Below are 22,023 nucleotides of genomic sequence, written 5' to 3'. Positions count from 1 at the left end.
TGCCATATTTGGGTGGGGGGAGGGTAGAAATGGGGAGAAAATTTGTAACTCAAAACCTTGTGCAAATCAATGTTGAAAACTAAAAATATTAAATAATAAAAGAAAAGATGCAAAAAAACTTTTAAAAATCCCTTAGCTTTTCATTTCTTTTAATATAATGATAAACATGTATTTACTTCAGATACCTAATGGTGAGTAGTGGCCTCTAAAGTTCCATATTTAATTCCCTTCAAATAACGTCCCAAGAAAACCTGATTGGTGGTGATATTGGTAGATTTTCAGATGCCAACTGGGATGAATATTGGAGCCCATTCCTCCTTCCTCTTTAGCAATAATCAGACATTTTGGTAACATCGTGTTTCTGAAATAAATGATCATTCTCCAGGTGAAGGCAGAAATATAACAGTGAAATAATTAAGGATGACTGAGAGACAGAGACAGGAAATGACAGCTTCATCAGTGAGACATGAAGCATTCTCTGTTCATCAAAGCTTGGAATTGGAAGACCATGTTAAACAGAAGACATTTGGCATTCTCTGGTAGGCAGCTTCAGTTAGATCTTTTAAAAAACATACTTTTTTCAATTATTAAAAGAAACTTCCACTTCCCAAAATGCAAGTTCAAAACTTTGGAAGAAAGAATTGTGGTTTCTGTGAAGGGAAAATGCAATGAATATGTTCCAATTGGAGAGACACACTATACCAAAGCTGGGTATTATCCAGAGCCACAGAACAAATGGATTTAGGGTTAGAGTTAGGGTTAGAATGTGATTTGGGGTTCAAAATATATGTCTCAGCCATTTTAATAAATGACTTCTGCTCTGGCTAGTGGATGTTCCAGTAAGAAAGGAAGAGGAAAAATGAGTCTTGCCATTCTTCGCTGTCCAAGTCAGTCATTGTTACTTATGACCTCAAAATCTTCCTCAACAATAATATCTTATAATGTAATTTCAGAAACCCATCCAATCACTTAAATGAACTTCTGCCAGGTCTGAAAAAATGCTTTTTATGACTAATTTAACTGTAAAAGATAAAGTTGTCTGAGTTTCTCCACTAAAATGCCTGGTCTACTAACCACCATCATCTTCAAAATCCCTCACATAATGAGAAAAAAATTGAATTAGACTTCAATGCCTTGAGCCATTATAATAGTTAAATCATATTTCTCTATTTTTAAGCCAAGTATCTCTATTTCGGCTACATAAAGGCAATGGAATCCAGCAATGGGACAGATAATAGATGAAGGAATTTTGTAAGATAATAACTACAATTCTCTTTAAAGGTCATCTATAGATGAGAAAGCATTATATTCTGCTAATGTTACTTGTCATATTCTGACTGTGCATCATCCCCTTATAGAAATGTAACCCTGAGATGTCACTCTTCCTCCAATTAAAAAGTGGTTTAGCATCTGACAAAACATTAATCTTGAAAAATGCCCCCTTTCGTAATACCTTGTTAAAAAAGAAGAAAAAGAAAAAAGAGAATGGATCTCTGGGCAGAAGGAAATGTTCTTCTGAGTTACCAACATTTGATTCCACCTCAAGTTTTTCTTGAACTTTTCTCATAGGCTTCTTGGATTGGATTGTTTTAGAAGTACTTGCTTTGGCTGGTAAGACAAATTTTCATGTTGTTACAATAGTAGTTCCTTGAAGGCTAGAGTGTTTCATTTTTTTGTCTTTGTGTCCCCAGAACTTATAGCAGTTCCTGATACATAGTAGGCCACCTCTCAAATATATGTGAATTGATTTGAATTGAATTGAAATTTGTGAATTTAATGGCATGAAAGAATATGATTTGAATTTCTGGACAATAGCTTAAAATGTAAAAATGATGGCTGTTTAGAGAAGGATGAAATGTACCTACTGAAACCTGATAAGCTATATATTTGCCTGGAATTATTCAGAACTAATCTAAATAACTAAATCTGAATAACTAAAATAACTTTAAGTGAAGGGGAAAAGAGAAGCAGCCAACTTCTTTTATTTGTCTACTAAGCTAGATACCATATACCGTAGTTATAGTATAGGGAGAAGACATGCAGTTATTCATAGAAAAACAAAACTTAAGCAAGGTGCTAGCACTAAAACCCACAACACCAGAGAGACATCTATCTCTCTAGAAAAGGACAAAGTATGGGCAGTCCCTCCCTATGGCTTGGAGATCCTCATTCATGGGGGCAAGTTTAACCTAAGTTATGTCACCGTAACTTGGTGGGTTGGTACGCATTCAGCAACAAGTATTTATTAAATGATTATTATGTAAAAGGTATTATTCTATGTCCTGGGATAAGGTGAAAATGAAACAGTCCCATTTCTGTTGAGTTTACACAACATATATAGAGATAAGACTGTTATTGAAGTTGTTAGCGTTCTTCTAGTCATCCTAGATCACAGCCTTGATACTTCACTCTTCCTGACAACCCAGAGCCAATCAGGTGTCTTATTGATTCTTTGTCCACATCTACTGTCTTCACTCCTCCAAGGAAGCCATGACATTGGCTCAGATGCTCTTCATATCCCACTTAGAATATTGCAACAGTCTCCTCCACATTCTAATTGCTTCTTATATCTCAAGTACTTCCTCTATATGACTGCCAAATTAATATTTCTAAAGCACAGGTCTAACATGCAGTATGGAAAAGTTTAACATTCTATAGATAACACAGTCAGGATCCAAAGATATCTTAACAGGCTAACGCATAGGTTCTTGAATTATTTTGTATCATGGACCCTTTAATAATCTGATGAAACTTATGAACCCATTCTCAAAATAATGTTACTAAGTACATGAATAAAATATATAAAATTATGATAAAAATCACTATATTAAAACAAAGATGTCTTCTTCCATCCAAATTCATGAACTTCTGGAAATCTCTCCACAAATCCTGTTGGGGTCTGTGGATACCCTAGAGCATTTGGATAAATCTAATAATATAAAATTCAATAGAGATAAGTATAAAGTCTTGCATTTAGACCCAAAATATAATCAACTGTGAAAGTAAAAAATGGGAGAAGCAAAAATTGATAGGCATTCTTTAAAAGATCTGGGTTTTAGTGTACTAAAAGCTCCAAATTAGTGGGTAATGTGATAGGGAAGTCAAATATGACTGATGTGGTCTTTGGCTATATTAAAAGGGGCATAGCCTCCAGAAAGAGAGAGATGATATTCCCACTCAAATCCATCCTCATTTGACTTTGTCTGGAGTATTGTATTCAATTCTGAGCAGCATGGTTGAAAAAGGGTACTGATGTCATTGACTAATCACGGTTCCATGGGACTGATATTGGAGAATTCTACCTAAATGAGAAGACGGTGTTGGGTTAATGGGCTCAAGGTCTGAAATGAAAAAATGCATTTTTTTAGACAGAGAAAATGTATAAGAGAGAGGTAGAACTGAGAAGGCAGAGAGAAGCCAGGAAGTTGTCTCAGCTTTCTCCAGTTTGCCTTGGAAACAACATTAAATCAAGACTCTGAATGGATTCTTGAGTGAGAAAACCTACAAAAGTATCAAGATAACTTAGAAGAACTTCAGGAAAGGTCTGTCTCACTTGGGTAAAAGGAGAGCACAGACAGTGTCCTGGCAAGCCAGTGGGAGGCTCTTACCTACAGCACAGATCAACAATCAAGGCCCCTCGAGCTCAGCAGGCCAGTGGCACAGTAGGCCAGGTGTGAGGCCTTCAGTCCCAGCACAGAAGGCAAATTGCCAGCACTCTAACAAGGGGAACAACAGGCACAATTAGGCAAGGCCACCACAGCACAGTAAGCAAGCTGCCAGCACTTGAAGCACCAGCACATAAAGCCAGTGACCAGGTATAGTATTTGGGTGATCAAAGATCTTCCCCACCCATTCAATAGACCTCAGGTGGGGCTAGGTGGGAAAGCTTAATTATATCTTCATTTGTAAGTAGCCCTTGGGCATGAAGCCCTCAGGGCCCTAAGGGGAGTTGCTAAGACCAGAGACAATGGTATATGCACTAAGTTCTAGTCAATCATGAATTCAGTTAATCAGAGACCTGAGTTCTAAACAATCAGATGCTTCTAGGACTGTATATAAGGAGAGCCCAGAGTGTGAGAGAACCAGAATTGAAGATGGACCGAACTGAAGAGAAGCAGAACTTAAGGGAAGCACAATTGAGAAGCAGACATCAAGAAGACATTGAGGCAGCAGACATCAAGAGGGTGCTGAAGGGCAGGCATTGAGAAAGACATTATCGACAGAGCTGCAGAAGACAGTGCTGATTGGAGAGTTAGGATTTATGAGTGATTGTTTACAGGAACGTCCTAGCAGGGGGGAAGGTTACAGAATGACTTGGTTCCTTGCTATAATACTGTGTTATAATTTCCTTGTTACTACATTGAGGTGGGCTTGCTGGTTTTGGAATATAATTACTGCTATATCAAATGGGGTTATTGGTCTTGGGATTTTATTCTCTGGAGTCTAAATTAATGTTATACTTCCTCTGCCTTCTACCTAGAGAGTTTTTCATACTTTGCAATTCGAAACCATAAGGCGTGTTCATGGTGATCCTCAAGGTCATGAATCTTGCCTTACCGATATACCAGGCCCTTGGCACCCAAGACAAAAAAAGCATGGGACATTGCTCCTGTGCCCCAGGAGCAGAGTTCAAATTTAAAAGCCACCACAAAAAGTCAAAACAGAACAAGAAACAAAAAAGAGTAGACCATAGAAAGCTATTATAATGACAGAGAAGATCAATACACAAAGAAAAGAACAATATTGTGAAAATGCTTACATACAAAACCTCAAATGAGGAATCTTAATTGGTCCCAAGCCCAAAAAGCATTCTTGGAAGAGCTCAAAAAGTATTTGAAAAGTCAGATAAGAAAGGTAGAAGAAAAACTGGGGAAAAGAATGAGAGGCATGCAAGAGAGAGTCAACAGCTTGGAAAAGGAAGAACAAAAAATGAAGAAAATAATTTCTCAAAAAGTAGAATTGGCCAAATGGAAAAGGAGTTGTTTTTTTTTTCCTGTTAAAGACCAGCCTTAACCCCAAAACACTCTGGTCTCAGACCAAGCCCTGCCTGGTCATTGTTTGGGCCCCGATTGACTCAGAATGAATGTGAATAACAATTTTTCCTGTTTTGGCCAGAAACCCTGAGGGTCTTCCCCTCCTGGATATTTTTTTAAGAGGCCATCCTTTACCTCATTTTTATTAAGCCTTAATCACTGAATGTGCACTGCCTCAGTCAAATTAAGATCTGTTAAAGACCTTAGCCTGAAAAGGCCAAGGTTCCCAACTATATTCTGGGTCATTGCCAGTCCTCCTTATCCGTATCTGGCCACTAGACTCAGATAGCTCCAGAGGAGAAAGTGAGGCTGATGACTTTGCACAGCCCTCCTTCACTTAAATCCAATTCACTTGTATGTCATGGCATCATCTCCCTGCTGTCATGGTCCTCTTTGAGAATGATTCAGGACAAGCAGCAGCAGTGATATCATAAGCAAATTAAGAGAGCAAGTAATAGTTTACCTGTTAGATTTATGGAGAATAGATGAATTTATGACCAAATAAGAAATAGGGAAGATTATGAAATTCAAAATGGATAATTTTGATTACATTAAATAAAAAGTTATTTGTGCACACACACACACACACACATACACACACACACACACACACACACACAACAATGCAACCAAAATTAGAAGGAAAGCAGAAAGATGGGAAACAATTTTTATAGCCAGTGTTTCTGATAAAGGCCTCATTTCTCAAATATGTAGAGAACTGAGTCAAATTTACCAGAATACAAGTCATTCGCCAATTGATAAATGGTCACAGGATATGAACAGGCAGTTTTCAGATGAAGACATTAAAGCTATCTACAATCACATAAAAATGTTCTAAATCACTTTTGATTAGAGAAATGCAAATTAAAACAACTCTAAGGTACCACATCACACATATCAGTTTGGCTAATGTGACAGAACAGGAAAATGATAAATTCTGGAGAAAATGTGGGAAACTTGGAACACTAAGGCAGTTAGTGGATTTGTGAACTGATGCAACCATTTTGGAGAGCAATTTGGAACTATGCCCAAAGGACTATAAAACTGTGCATACCCTTTGAATCAACAATACTGCTATGAGATCTGTACCCCAAAGAGATCATAAAAAAAAGAAAAAGACCTGTGTGTACAAAAAACATTTATAGACTTCTTTATGTGGTAGTCAAGAATTAGAAATGAAGAGAATGCCCATCCACTTTGGAATGGCTAAACAATTTGTGGCATATGAATGTGATGGAATGCTATTGTTCTACAAGAAATGATAAACAGATAAATTTCAGAAAAACAAAGACGTACATGAACTGATGCTAAGTGAAGTGAGCAGAACCAGAACATTGTACACAATAACAGCAACATTGTGTGATGGTCAACTGTGATAGTCTTAGCACTTCTCAGCAATACAATGATCTAAAATGATTCCAGAAGACTTACAGTAAAATGCTATCCACATCCAGAAAAGAACTAAGGAGTGTCAATTCAGATCAAAGCACACAATTTTCACTTTCTTTGTTGTTTTTTTTTCTTTTTCACACTTTCCCCCTTTTCTTCTGATTCTTCTTTCAAAGTTTGACTAGTGTTGAAATATGTTTAATGTGATTGTACATGCATAACCTATATCAAATTACTTGCCATCTTGGAGAGGGGGAGTGGGGAGAGAGGGAGGGAGAAAAAAATTGGAACCCAAAATCTTATAAAAGTGAATGTTGAAAAGTATCTTTACATGTAATTGGAAAAAATAAAATACTATTAAGTGGGAAAATGCATTAGATAGGTTTTACTTGACTAAGCAAATTTGCTATAAACATTGTGTTTCTGTTTTTCTTTTTTTATTGGTGAGACTTAAGGGCACAATAGAGGGCTAGAAATATTGTGGAAAAAAGTAGAAGGAAAGTCATTGAATCATTTTTGAAACAAATATATGGAAGAAGAAGCAAAGAAAAAATGGAATTTACATAATAATTTTGTATATTTGAAAGGAATAGCAAGTTGTGCATAGTAAATTTGTAGCTTCATGTATAATCATCTTTTTTATTATACTACATATGGAAATGCTTGTTTTATTTCATAAATTAAAAATAAAATTTAATAATGATTCAAAAAAGAGAAAATAAAAATGTGTAGAAGAGAAAGAACTTTAGAAGGAATTGCAGGCAAGTAGAATAGCCTAGAATAGAATATCATGACTTTATAACATGTAAAAAGAGTAAATTTTATGTAACAGACATTTGCTATTCCAAGTCTCTTTCTATTTGGTGCTCCTTAAATTCAATTTAAAAAAAAATAAGGTAAAAAAGACATCAATATGCTAGAGGGCATCCAAAAGAGGGTAACTAGGGTGGTAAAGGACCTTGACTCCATGATACATGAGGATCAGAGGAAGGAATCAGGCATATTTGCCTTGGAAAAGGGAAGACATGGGGCACGGAAGCATGATACCAAATATTGGAAGAGTTGTCAGGTAGATAAGGGATTAGGCTTTTTCCTTAACCTCAGCAGGCAGAACCAGGAGCAATGGGTCTCCACCCACAGGTGAAAAACCTAATGTGACAGGCTGTAAATGGGTCAATTTAGGCAGGAAAAACTCCCTAATAATCAGAGTTGTTGAAAATTGGAATCAAGTGCCCCAAGAGCTTGTCAGGTATGTTATTGCTTATGTTCCTTTAGTTGATGAGTCAAATTGGATGGCCCCTGAGGGGACTTCCAACTTTGAAATCCTATGTGTGTTACTCCCCTACTCACAAATCTTCAGCAGCTCCCTATTTTATTTGGAATAAAAGACAAATTTCTCAACCTGCTACTTGCAGGTCTCTACAATCTGCCCCTCACCTACCTTTCCAGACTTATTTCACATTACCATTCCCATTCATACATTCTACATTCTCTTCAAACTGGTCTGCTTAATTGTTTCCCAAATATGACATTTTTATATCTGATCTCTTCCTTTACATTGTCTGTCCTCCATGGCTGGAATGCATGCTCTGCTTACCTGTATATGTCAGAGTTCCTAAATTCCTTCTGGGTTCATCTCATGGGCTACTTTTATCCCAAAACCTTTCCTGACTTTCTCCAAGAGATAGTATTCTCTAGAATCAAACTTTCTTCTATTTATTCATCTGTGTACACTCTATATACTCCCAGTAAAATGTAGTCTCTCTGATGTCAGGAATTGTTTCTTTTTTTCTCTTGGTCTGTCCAGCACCCAGAATGGTGCCTTTCAATAAATCAACCATTCAACAAGTATTTATTGAGACCCTACTATGCTGTACCAGGTAATGGAGAGACCAAGACAAAAAATAATCTTTACTCAAGGAGCTTACACTCCAATGAGATCATGGTAGGTTCTTTATATGTTCAATTGAATTGGATTATGGTAATTCTATCTATAAATAAGTAGCTATATGCTCTAAAACATCTTACATTGTAATTTCATAGGTTCAGTTAGAGTAATTTGTACCCAAATACCATACAAATTAAAACAATTTTTTTCCTTTGTCTACAACGAACAAAAGTCACTGAACTAAAAACTTGAAGTCAGTATATTTGGACTGTTTTTCAATCAGTTAATCAACAAGAATTTATTAATTCCTTATTATATTCCAGACACTGTGCTAGATGTTTGAGGTACAACGACAAAAATTAAATCACCACTGCCTCAAGGTGCTTTCATGCTATTAAGAGGACAATGTGCATATATTTTACACATAAGATAGACAGAAAAGAAAATACAAGATATTATCTTAACTGCACCTAGACACAATATAATTAATTATCTCAATCATAATCTTCAAGATTGGTTTTCAAAAATCAACTGATTTTAAAATGGTTCATTCAGTGGCTGTTATAGAAAATGCAACTTACCACATTCCAGCTATGTCTACAATATAGTCAAACAAGGTAAGTTGTGTATGCATGGAAAACTGACATTTTGATCAACTGTTTTCTTTAGCACTTGTCTACATAACAGCAATAAAAGCATTGCCAAAGCTAGTTATTATTTTTGCAAGTGGACTCCAGGAAAAAAAAGATTGATTCCCTGGCCCTGTCTCCTTGTGCTCAGAGTAACTTCATAGAAGCCAGAAGTGCCTAACCTTCATCGTTTATTGCTTAAGCTCACAGTACTTAATATGAGAACTTTGATTACTCAGTCCTAAATTCCCTTTGCAAAAGGACTTCCCTGAAGCAGTACTTGGAATCAGCAGTTGGTTAAAAATCAGTGATGGTAAAGGGACTGAGGCACCTGGCAGAGTGAAAGGGGTAGAGGTGGGAAGAGGCGACTAATTTTAGGAAGGACCTTACAAGATGTACAAAACATACTGTCAAGAATGGGAGGGAGTTCACTACCTTTTGAAAGTAATGAGCTTCCTGTTTTCAAGAATGTTCAACAGAACCTTGATGACTACCCATCAGGAATATTGTAATAGTAGGATAAGGCTGAGGTGTAGGCCTGTGAATTCCTTGGTATAAGGGACTTAGAAATAAGGAAATTCCCTCCAGCAATGGAGAATAGTCACTGCTCTGCAAATTATTGTCTTAAAAAGTTGCCTAGAATACCAAATTAAATGATTTGTTCGTAGTGACAGAGTCTTTATGCGTAAAGAGACAGAATTTGAACCCATATCTTCCAAGTTCAAAGGCTAGCTTTCTATCCACTGTGGCACACTGCCTCTTCATGAGAAAAATAGATTTTTTATATTATATATATATATACACACACATACATACGTGTACATATATGTATATATGTGTGTATACATATATGTATGTATGTATAATTTGCAACCTTCTAAATGCATATATAAAACTTGAAGGTAAGCTCCTTGTTTCTCTTTGTATTCCCATATCTTGTCAAAAATTAGTGTTTAATGATTTTTAATAAAGAATATATTGTATTACCTCATCTGATCCTCCCAACATTCCTGAGTTAAGTACTATAGGCATTATAGTTCCCAGTCTCAAAAATATTTTAGTGACATTGTTATGATCCCAAAATAAGGATCAGAGGAAGGATTCAAACCTAGGTTTCTCTAGATTCTGAATCCAAAGCTCAGCCCTTTATGCCAAGTTGCTTCTCTCCTTTGCCAGATCTATCACATGACTAGTTGAACTGAATGTTTGAATAAATCTATTTGGATGCATTGGAATGAAATACTTCAGGATTTCATGGCTCCATGATTTCATTTTATTTTCTCCTTTGAGGAAGTTCACAACCCCTCTTTGGTTTGGCAGAATATTTTTGTGCATTTCTGTAGCTGGGGGAAAAAATCATTACCTGATGGTCAGCCTACCACCCAACTAGGCTAGGCCTCAGATTATATATGCAGTCTGAATCTCATAAAATCCCATCCTGTTCATATTCACATCGACATGTCCCTTGAGCCAGATCAGAATATCTAATGCATATTTACATTTTGGAATTATCATTACAACATTTGTCTTTGGTTATGGGTTCAAGGATGTTATGTGCTTTACATTAAATAGATACAAATACAAAAGACCACAGGAGAAGATGCTATTTGGATTTCTGAGATAAGAATACATTCCAGCTAACAATTGACTTTCCCAAAATTTGCATCTTTCAGAGGAAAAAAATGTCAGACACTGGTTGTGAATAGTAAATTAATGACCATATGTATTTCTTTTCTTTCTTTCTTTTCCAATACAGTGTGAAATATTCAGTAGTCCAAAATAATTCCAGGCACATGAAACATTAAGTATTTCATAAGGACAGAATTAGGTGCCTTACACAGAAGTCATGAAGAGGTAAATTTAATGTTAGTATTAGGCAATTAGCCCAATTAATATTAGCCCAAACTAAAGTGGTGTTTGATGTTTTCTTCCCTGTCATTGGAGGTCTCTAAGGAGAGATTAGATCACTTACCACTAATTAGGCCTGTTGTAAAGGAGATGGGTTGGATTATATGGAAACCATCCTACTCTGAGAATTTATGCCTCTGGATTGTGTGCCTTTTCCTTTTGAAAATAGGGTAATGACCGATCCCTACAAGATTCACTATGGACGTTATGTTTTATAATACAACAATGCTATAGGGTAAACATTGTGAATATTATCAGCCCCATTGTAAGTGTAGAATGTCTATCTTTCCTACAGCTGGAGTCAAAATAATTTCCTGAAGAATTGCTCTGACCATGAAATTCCCTTTCTCAATAAATTCCCTTTTATCTCTTAGATTGAATATTGATTCTTCTTACATTCAAATCACTTTAAAACCTGGACATAACTTACCTTTCTAGATTTATTATATATTATACCCCTCCTTAAAATCTAACCAATCCAACCTTCTAACTGTTCCTCACATATGTCACTCCTTCTGTCGTCGTTGATCATACTTCATTCTTGAAGAGGACAATTCCATCAGGAGGGTGATATCTTGACTTCTTTTATGAAGGCAAACTAGGCCATCTTTTGCCTTAAATCTCACTTAGGCTTTAATTTCTGGATGGGCTTTGCCTCAGACAAACTGAGACGTATGTCTGGACTTTTGCACCAGTCAGACCCCATTCCTGGAATGCTCTCGCTTTAACTTCACCTTTTACAATATCTAATTTCATTTGAGACACAATCCAAATATCATCTTACGTATGAGACCTTACCTGATCAATCTAGCCACTAGCGCCTTCCCTCCAAGATACTCCCTCTGTATGCTGCCTACCCTCAAACACCTATCATCCTCACTTTCCCTACCCTTTCCACAGCACCACCACAAACTAGGGACTCTGCTCCTCTGTTCCCCTACTCTGATAGCTAAACCTTTGCCCAGAACCAATCCTCCACACTAGTTCCCACCATTCTCCATTTATACTGTGCCAATGAGTGCCTACCCTGAAATCTCCCTTTCCCTGAACCTCTCCATCATGTGTTGTCTTCCCCGATCAGAATATAAGTTCTTTCAAGACCGGGATTTTTTTGTTAGCTCATATTTTTATCCCTAGAAACTAGCACAGTGTCAGAGCTATAGCAATCCCTTAAATGTTTTATCTATCTCTAACTATTCTGTATATATTTTATATCCTTACAATTGTCTCTTTCAATGGAATATGAGCTCTATGATGACAGAACTGTTGTTTTCATTCTCAGCACCTGGCACATATTTGCTTTTTGATTGATGGATTGAAGAGATTTATGTGGTTTGGCTAATATGACAAAGCTATGGTCAGGACTTGGATTCAAATCTAGGTGCTCTGCCAAATTCAATGGTTTTTTTTTTCATATTGTCTAGTGGTATAAAAACATGTAAGGAATAATTTTTTTCTTACAATGACTTTCTAACATGCAATTCTCTGAGAGATCTGGAAAACACCTTCATTTAAACTTTCTTCCATGGCCATTTCATTAGTTTGATATCATTACTTTTCCTATGATACAAGTATACCCTGTGCTTCTGTGATATGCTGACAAGAGAAGAGAAATAATGGCTAACTTGGCCACTGTTCTCCCAAGATTGATGCTAAGACCGAGAGTAACCTAAATCCATTTACAGAGATGCCAAAGCTGCCGTCGCTGGAAGTATATTAGAAAGAGGAGCTGAGGGATGTTGCCATTGAAAACATCAGCTCAAAGCACCAAAGCAACACAAGCACATGATGGAGAAATGAAAAGAAAATTAGCAACCGCCCATGAAAAAGATAAAAGCTGTATATAGAAGGGTGGACCACTGAGTACTAAAAAAGACAGAGGAGCCCTTGAGGGCTGTTTATCAGAGGGATTGGGAAGAGGGATAACTATTGATTTTGATTTCTAAGGAAATGTTCCAGATACATTTTCCTGAGTTTAGAGCATATTTCTTCTGATAGAGAGTTGATAAATGATAGGTGTGTGTTTATGAATGTATGTATGTATGTGTGCATATATATATATACATATATATACACATACATGCAGATAGATGATAGACAGATAGATATATACAGAGATACATACATACACAGACAGAAAGCTATAGATTGACTATCCACAAGGTCATACATTGCAGAAGCTATGTCCACTCCAACTCTATCAAATTGTGGGTATAAAACTGAAACTTAGAGATGAAGTATCTTGCCTAGAGTAAGAAAGCTGGTAAAGAGGCAAGCCAAGTGCTTTGGGTCCAGGTGAAGCTTTGGGATCCAGAGTGCAATGCTGCTGCTCTCTATAAGCATTTAGGAATGATAGGGGAGATAGTGACAGGAGCTTTGGGAATGTGTGTATCTGTCTCTGTGTGTGTGTGTGTGTGTGTGTGTGTGTGTGTGTGTGTGTGATGGAGACAAAGAGATAAAGATATGGAAGAAGAGGGAGGAGATAGAAGGAGAGAAATAGAGCTAAAAGTAGAGTCTGACAGGCACAGAGACAGAGAAAAATCTCTCACTAAACTTCCACTCTGGTGTCTTATTGTGACATGGAGGTAACCCTGGGTTTCTCAAGGATATGACCATGAAGCAAAAGCTCTGAAAAATCTCAATAAGCTTGAAGGGCTTAAAATATAGTCCCAGAATAGAAGGCCTCCTCTCTGGAGCCCAGCTCAGCTATTTTCAAAAATTCATCAGTCATAGGAAGCTTATTTTGGCCATAGGAATTTCAAATACCATCCTCCACTCAGCTATCAAAGTGATTTTCCTTAAGGGCAGGTCTGAGCATGTCACTGTCATGCACAATGATCTGCAATGGCTCCCTATTCCTGCCACAATCATATATAAAATCCTCTATTTGAAATTTAAAGTTCTTCATAATCTGTCTCTTTCCTACCTTTTCAGTCTTCTTACACATTACTCCTTTCATATGTTTCATGATCCAATTACATAGACTGACATTGTTCCTCCCATGACTTTGCATCTCCCAACCCTATGATCTTGAATAGCTGTCCCCTGTGCCAGGAATCCTTTCCTTCTTCACCTCATGCTTTCTGGCTTATCTGCTTCCTTCAAGATGCAGTTTAGTTGTGAAACTTGTCCAAGAAGATCAGTAATGAGGTTATTGAAGTCATCTCAGCATGTGGTGATGAGTGCCTAAATCAGGATGTTAACTATGTGAGTAGAAAGGTGAGTATGCACTACAGAAATGTGGTGAAAAAATTGTCAAGACTTAATAACTGATTAGATCTGTGAAGTGAGGAAGAATGAGAGAGTAGCAGTGATTGGGGTTGTGAAACTGGGTGATTAAAATGGTTGATGATGGGCTCAACCGAAATTGGGAGGTTTGGTAGAGAAATCACTTGAGTAGGGTGCAGATAGTATTTTTGAAATATAGAATTTAAGATGTCTGTGGGATAACCACCTCAGAATATCCAATAGGTGGTTGATGATATGGGGCTGGAACTCAAAAGAAGGACCAGGGCTGGATATGACTCATCTGTAAGAACTGAATATTGAAGTTGAAAAACTGAAGATGAGAGTTGACAGAGTCACTGAGAGAGTATACATAGGAACAAAAGTGAAAAAGGTCTATTACAGACATCTGGGGACATACCCACTGTCAGCATGCAAGTATTTGGAGTGAATGATAGATAGGAGGAGACAAGCAGTACCATGGGTTCTCATTTCTTATGTCTCCATTTTTTTCTTAGTCACACTTTTCCTATCATGTCACAATGAGGTTTATTCAACATGAACGGCAATACTTAGGAAAGAGAATTACCTGCAATTTCACTCCTGGGTTTCCCTCATGCTGGTTTTATGATGACCCATGCTGTTAAGGGAGATTTTCAGGTTTGTTGATTTCTGTGTTTTTCTGTACATCTATGCATTGCTATATGTGTATTTCAAATGAGAACCCTGCTCCTCATGGTACATTCCTCAGGTATTTTAAGGTATTTCTATTTAATATTAATATAAACAGATGAAAATTTTAAGATAATAATAGTAATTCCATCGAAGCATTGAGTCTATTCAATCTAAGTCAATGCTTACTTTGATGTGGTTTCTAACTAAAAAAATGCCTGGGTTTTTTGTAGTCTAGGAATCATCTTTACATAATATGGGTGGGTTTGCAAAGAGTGATACAGCCATTCTGAAATTTGCAGATTGTTTAGTAAGCATGTTAAATTACACTTTGACTTAATAACATGCTATAATAAAAGAGGCGGCTAGGTGGTACAGTATCAGGCCTGACGTCAGGAAGACTCTTCTTCCTGAGTTCAAATCTGGCCCCAGACCCTTACTACCTGCTGGACTCTGGGCAAATCACCTAACCCTGTTTGCCTCAGTTTCCTCATCTGTAAAAAGAGGGGAAAAGAAAACAACAAACTTTTCCAGTATTTTTGCCAAGGAAACACCAAATAGGGTCATGGAAGGTCAGATATGGCTGAAATGACTGAACAACAAAAAATATAAGAAGGATATTTGATTTTGTAAGTGAGGGGAATTCTACCATCTTGGAGGGCAATACATCTCCAACTGAGTTTCCTGAGGAATAAAGTAGTTAAATGATTTGGCAAGGGTCACTCAGCTCATCAGAGGCAGGGCTTGCACCAAGCTCTTCCTTGATTCTAAGGCCAACCCACTATCCACTAAAGTCCACTGCTTTTTATCTCTTTATAGCATGTTGAAATGAAAGAGAAATAACTGCAGGCATATATTCTGGCTAAGTTTTCAGTCCACCCATATTCATATGCATGTAACAAATGACCTGAATTAAGTTTAAGGCCAATGTACTGTGCAATTATATTAATACTCTCATTAAATAATAGTTGGGTCACAATGAAGCAAAATAGTGAAATCATTGGGGTCTTTGACACTAATAACACTAATTGCCTTGTATCTAAGGATAACAGAACTTAGCATTGGAGGGGATCTTAAAGATAATTGGGACCAAGCCCTGTGTTTTGCATATAAGAAAACTGAGACCCAGCAAAAGGAAAGTGACTTGTCCAAGATCATAAGATGTCAAATGGCTACAACCAGGTAACTCCAATTCTTGAATGAAAACACACACACACACACCAGTTCAGCCCTTAAGGCTTCTTCTTTCCTCACTTCTGTCTGGTAATATTCCATCTTTTGATCTTATATTTCCAGCCACCATGATTCTAGCTGTTTACGCCCTTTAAGAGCTGAGTGCTTGTTGACTGAATAAATTAATGACAGAGGAAACAAAAAATGAAACCAAACCTCTGTCCCTGTGATTTGTATGTCTCTGATGTCAGTAAATAAATTTATTACATAAATGATGTGTATATATATATGTATATATATATATATATATAACATATAAATAAATATGTAAATAATAAATTTATTGTGCTTATTACTTGCCAGGCATTGTGCTGTGCAGTGGGGATACAAAAAGAGGCAAAATATAGTCCCTGCCCTCAAGGAGCTCATAATCGGCTTCTAGCTCCCTTTCCAGTTTGATCTCATACTACCCACCCTCACAGATTTCATGCTCCAGTCAAAAATAAGACTGTTACACAGTTCCAGAGAATGCAAACGTCTTCAGGATAGAGAATGTCTACTATTTTACTTATCTCTGGTAATTTGCACATAGTATTTGTCAAATTTAATTCAACTTCCCAAGCATATTCCATGCCTTCCTACTTGGGCATCTTTACCCTCACTATTTCCTCCTCCTAGAGTGTATCTCACTCCCAGCCCCACCTCCATCTGTTCAGTTACTGCCTCATTAGAATCCCCCAGCTGGAACCGACCTCTTCCTCATTGGAACTCTCAAGATATTTTGACTATCTCTTGCTGCACTTTAATGTAGTATCAGATATTTTTATGTAGACCTCTGTGGGGTAGCAGAGATAATTTCATATTAATTTACCACATAGTCATTAAGCAGCTACCATGTGCTTAATAACTTCGAACTGAACACTATGGTAGATGCTGGGAATAAAAGACAAAATTGAAACAGCCCCTTCCCTTAAGTAGATTACATTCTACTGAAGAACACAACACATTGGTAAAAACATAAAAGGAAGATAATTTGAGGAGGCAAAGAACATGAAATACTTGGAGAATCAAAAAAGACTTTGCATAGAATATGGAGCCCAATTTGAGCCTTGAAAGAAGCTAAAGATTCTAAGAGGCAGAGCTGAAAAGTTATGTATTAGCAACTGCCAACAGAACATTTCCACCTGAGTCTCTCAAACTCAATATGCATGTTTCCACATGTCAAAAAAAGGAGCTCAATATATTTCTCCCTGATCCCTTTCCTTCTCCAATTCTCTAGTTCTGACATCCTTCTGGTCACTAAGGTTCACGACCTTACCATCATTCTTAACTCTTCCTTTTCCCTATACCCCACTTCATAGCCGGTCAGTCCCAAGTCTTGGTGATTCTATTTGCCCAACATTTCTCATGAGCGGGCCCTTCTCTGCAATCTCATAGCCTCTTTTCTAGCTCAGGCCCTTGTTACCTTTCACCTAGATGACTGCAGTAGCCCCTTAAATGACTTCCTAGCTACCAATATCTTCTTGTTTCAATCTGTTCCTGATTAAAGCTGATAAATTGATACTGCTAAAACATAGTTCTAACCCTCTGTCTCTGTCCCTGTCTCTCTTTATCTATCTATCTCTGTCTCTGTCTCTCTGTCTGTCTTTCTCTTTATCTCTGTCTATCTGTCTGTCTCTGTCTCTGTCTCTCTCTCTCTCTCTCACACACACACACACACATACAAACACACACATACACGCACATAATACTCACCACCTTACTCAAAAAAATATGCAGTGGCTCTTTGTTTATTTTTTGGATAAAAAATAAAAACAACAACCTAGCATTCAAAGCCATTCACAATAAGGTCACAACCTACTTTTCTGGTCTCATGTCATGCTACTTTCCTCAAACTAGCCTTCTAGCCATTCCCTATACTTGATATTTCTTCCCCCACTTCTATGTCATCATAGCTTTGGTCCCTCATGCCTGGATCCTCATGCCTGGAATGAATTTTCTCCTCCCTTTTTTGTCTCAGACATTCCCTACCTTCCTTCATTGAACATCTCAGCTGGTATCCCATACATGAGGCCTTCTCTGATTCTTCTTTCCCAGTTAATAATGCTTTCCCACTCTTGAAATTAATTTGCATAGGTTTTGTATTTATTGATCTGTGTGCATGCTGGATCCTCCCCCCCCCAAAAAAAAGAATATGAGATCCTCGAAGGCAGAGACTGTTTTGGGTTTGTCCTCATATAAGGGTATACCTCTTAAATCCTAAAAATGGAGCCACTCATAATTTTTAAAAGGCTAGGCTTTCTACTGGTCCTAGGACAAGGATTTTTGCCATTTCCAACAGATCGTGGGAGTATCCTAATAAAGGATTTCAGGTTAGCTATTATTTAGAGACAATATAAACTATGACCAAGTAATGTCCATAAAAGTCCAATGGAGACTAGAAAACTAAGGCCAGTGAGGATAAGACTCAATGAGTCCAGAAATACAACATTCTAAGCCATGATGTTTTGCCCATGAAAAGTGAACTGGATGAGCAATGCACTGAGAAGTGCTATGATGGCAAGTGAAGAATAACATAAGGACTCTACAGAAGATATGAGGGATCCAATAGCATTAGATGAGTAAGTTGGTCCTCTACACAGAATCCATACCCTATTAGTTCACATATGTAACCACTTTCCCCTCTGATTTGTATATGTATTACTTAAGAGAGTGTGCCCTAGGTTTAATGAGGGGGACAGGATGCTCTATTCTGAATCTTGTATGCTGTTCAATTAAATTCCTTTGCTTTGTTTCCTCTGGCTGACATTTAAAAAATTAGAAATATTATCAAGTGCTAAAGGATTATTGTTTGGAGTAGATAAGCATGCAGCCATTTAAACCTGGAGTTACTATTCTGAGGACCAAACATGTGAGCGGGGAGCATAAATATGCTACAGTTGTATCTCCATTACTTTGGATATTTTTGTTTCTCTCTAAATTTGTGAAATCATGGGTGCATAGAACTCTCACTGAGAAGATAGGCCCTAGTGATGTAGATCTGTACCTGTTCTGCAAGCGAGAGCTTTAGAGTTTCCTGGACATTGAGAACCTGTGACTTGCCCAGGGGTCACACAGAACGTATATATCGGAGAGCAAATTTGATCCAATTCTTCCTTATTCCGAGGCCAGTTACCTATCCATTGTGTCATACTGTGCTCAATGCTTGCATACAGTAATCATTTAAAAAGTATTTTTGGATTGAATTAAGTAAATTACAAAAGTGGAGGGCAGAAGAGACATGGGATAGAATCCCAAGTTCAGGGACAAACTAATAATTGCAGTTTGGCTGGAACATAGAGTGAATGAAGGGGAATAATGTGAAATGTGTTTGGAAAGGTAGATGGAAGTCTCGTTGTGGAGGATTTAAAATGCCAGGCAAAAAGATTTGCATCATATATTGAGCCAAAAGGATCTAATGGAGATTTTGGGACAAAATAATGAGAATCGGACCTATGTCTTAGGCACATTTATTTGGCATCTATGTAAGGAATACATTAGAAAGTGACAAGATTGGAAGGAGGAAGGTCATTTGGGTATCTATCAAAATAGTCTAGGTAAGAGGTGATAAGGACTTGAACTAGAGTACTGATCACGGGAGTGGATGAATAGGGTCAAGGGCAAAACACGTAGAGAAAGAATTGACAAAGTTGGCAACTACATGGATTTGTGACAAAAGTGAGTCACAGGAGTCAATGACTACTAGGAAGTTGTTAATTCTTGGAACTGGAAGGAATGTACGCTCAATAAAAATAGCTGAGTTTAGAAGTGGGGTAGGTTTAGGAGTAACGATTTCCTATAGCGTGTTGCATAGTAGGCAAAAACAAAAAAAAACAGAAAAGAAAGATGAAAAAAAGAAAGGAAAGAAAAAAGAAGGAAGGAAAGAAAGAAGAAATGAAGGAAGGAACAAAAGGAAAAAAGGAACAAAAGGAAAAAAGGAAGGAAGGAAGGAAGAATGGAAGGAAGAAGGGAAGAATTAAAAGGAAAGAAGAAAGAAATAGTTCAGCACAATTAAACATAACTGAATCTAATAGTACATATAATATTCCATATCCATAATACTCCACTTAAACAAAAAAAGGAGATACATTTTTTCATATCTTCAGGGATAAATTTGGTCATTATCCTTACATAGTGTTGTTTCATGCTTTGTTCTCTTTATTTACCTTTTAGTTGCACTAGATAGGCACCCATGAGATGCATTATAAGTCATTGGAGGGAATCCACAAATCCACAAGATTTCAAATCAATTTGAGTATTTGTACATAGTTTTTCTGGTTCCTGTTTACTTGAGTTTTCATCAGTTCATATGAGTCATCCCATGCTTCTCTGAATCTTTCATATTCACTGTTTCTTACAGCACAATGCTGACATTCCACTACATTCACATACCACAACTTACTTAACAATTCCCTAGTTGATGAGTATCTACCTGGTTTCCAGTTCTTTGATAAAATAAAAAATGCTTCTTCTTGTGTTTATCCTTCATTCTCAAAGAGGACCATGACATCAGAGAAACTATAACATGACTTGCAGTTGACTTTGATTTGAGTGAGGGAGGGCTGTACAAGGTCACCAGCCTCACTTTCTCCTCCAGAGCCTTCTGCGTCCAGTGGACTGATATTCACCAGGATGACTGGAGATGGCCCAGGATGCATTAGGACACCCTGGCCCTTCCAGGCTAAGGTCTTTTCAGGTTCTCACTTTGAGTGAGGTAATGCCCATTCAGTGAATAGGCCTCTTTAAGAAGTTAATCAAGGGATGGCCTCTTTAATCAAAAACTCAGAGAACTATATGTTGTATATCCCATACTCTACTAAAATTAATCCTTTAAACTGGTCCAAGCTTGGGTATTTTGAATTAATAAAATATTAATATTTTACTATTCTGAAAAAATTTACATTTTAATGGGGTTTTGAATCACTAAATATGTTTTTCTTAATTCTTCATCAGGGATAATATAGAGGATTTGGGGTCTTGAGATAGGAAAAGGGTTGGAAAGTAAGGGGATTACTTCTTATTCTGTCTGTGCATTAGGCTGTCCACTTTCTAATGTATGCTCCATCAACTGCAAAGATGTTTATCAGCTACATTTTACCCACCATCAAAATAGACATTGTCAAATCACAGGCAGTGAGAATGGGCCCTTGTGACTGACTGGTATCAGCCGCTCACATAGCTCCACACCTGACAAGCTCAGAACAAACAGTCAGTGATTACTGGAAACTGATGGTATCAGACCAATGAATTATTCAGTAACTTTTCAAAGTCACAGCTTTGATTGTCTAGAGAAGAAGATCACCCAGGTGAAGCCACAATTGCTTTATTAGCATCAGAAGGTGGAGACCTGGCTAGGATTGGTTTCTGTTTTGTTTTGAAAATAAGCTGCTCCCAGATACAGGTGTGAAAAATTAATGCTGTCCTTTGAATAAAATTCCTTGTTCGACAGATCAAGCACTGTGATTTCTATGGCAGGGTCATGGAGCACAAGAAAACATTATACTTCTTGCATCTGCCCAGGGAAACCCTGTCTTGCATCACAGAATTTACAAGCCAGCAGAGGCCTTGGGGATCAACTAGTCCAATCCCATACTAAGGCTATTGCTGTTTTTTTTAAGCACCTGACTTGGTAACACAAATGCATTCTTAAAGGTTTTCTCTAAGTAAAATGGTTTAAACAGATATATTAAATCATTAAAAATCTCTGTGATAGTTGAAAGGACAGGGTTGTCCAGAGGAGGATAACTAGGATCGTGGAGGTTCTAGACTCCATACCATAGTGGAATATGAGACTTTTAGGGCTTGTGGATGCTTAGTTTGAAGAAAAGAAGAATAGGTGTGATTGAGGGGGAAAGTACTGTGGTGTTCAAGTATTTCAAGGGCTATCCCATCGAAGAATTGAGGAATGGAAAAATGGAAATCACATAGGAGCAAGGGAAAGACATATGGTGGATGGGAGCAGGAAGATGGAAGGACAGGAGCAAAATGTCCTCAGGAAAGATATTCTAGGAAAAGAAGCTGAGCTAGTCAGAAGGCAGGGTGAGAAATGGCAGGTAGGTGCCCAATA

The sequence above is a fragment of the Trichosurus vulpecula genome, chromosome 6 (assembly GCF_011100635.1).
Source record: "Trichosurus vulpecula isolate mTriVul1 chromosome 6, mTriVul1.pri, whole genome shotgun sequence".
Taxonomy (NCBI): domain Eukaryota; kingdom Metazoa; phylum Chordata; class Mammalia; order Diprotodontia; family Phalangeridae; genus Trichosurus; species Trichosurus vulpecula.
This window is presented reverse-complemented; position numbering follows the sequence as displayed.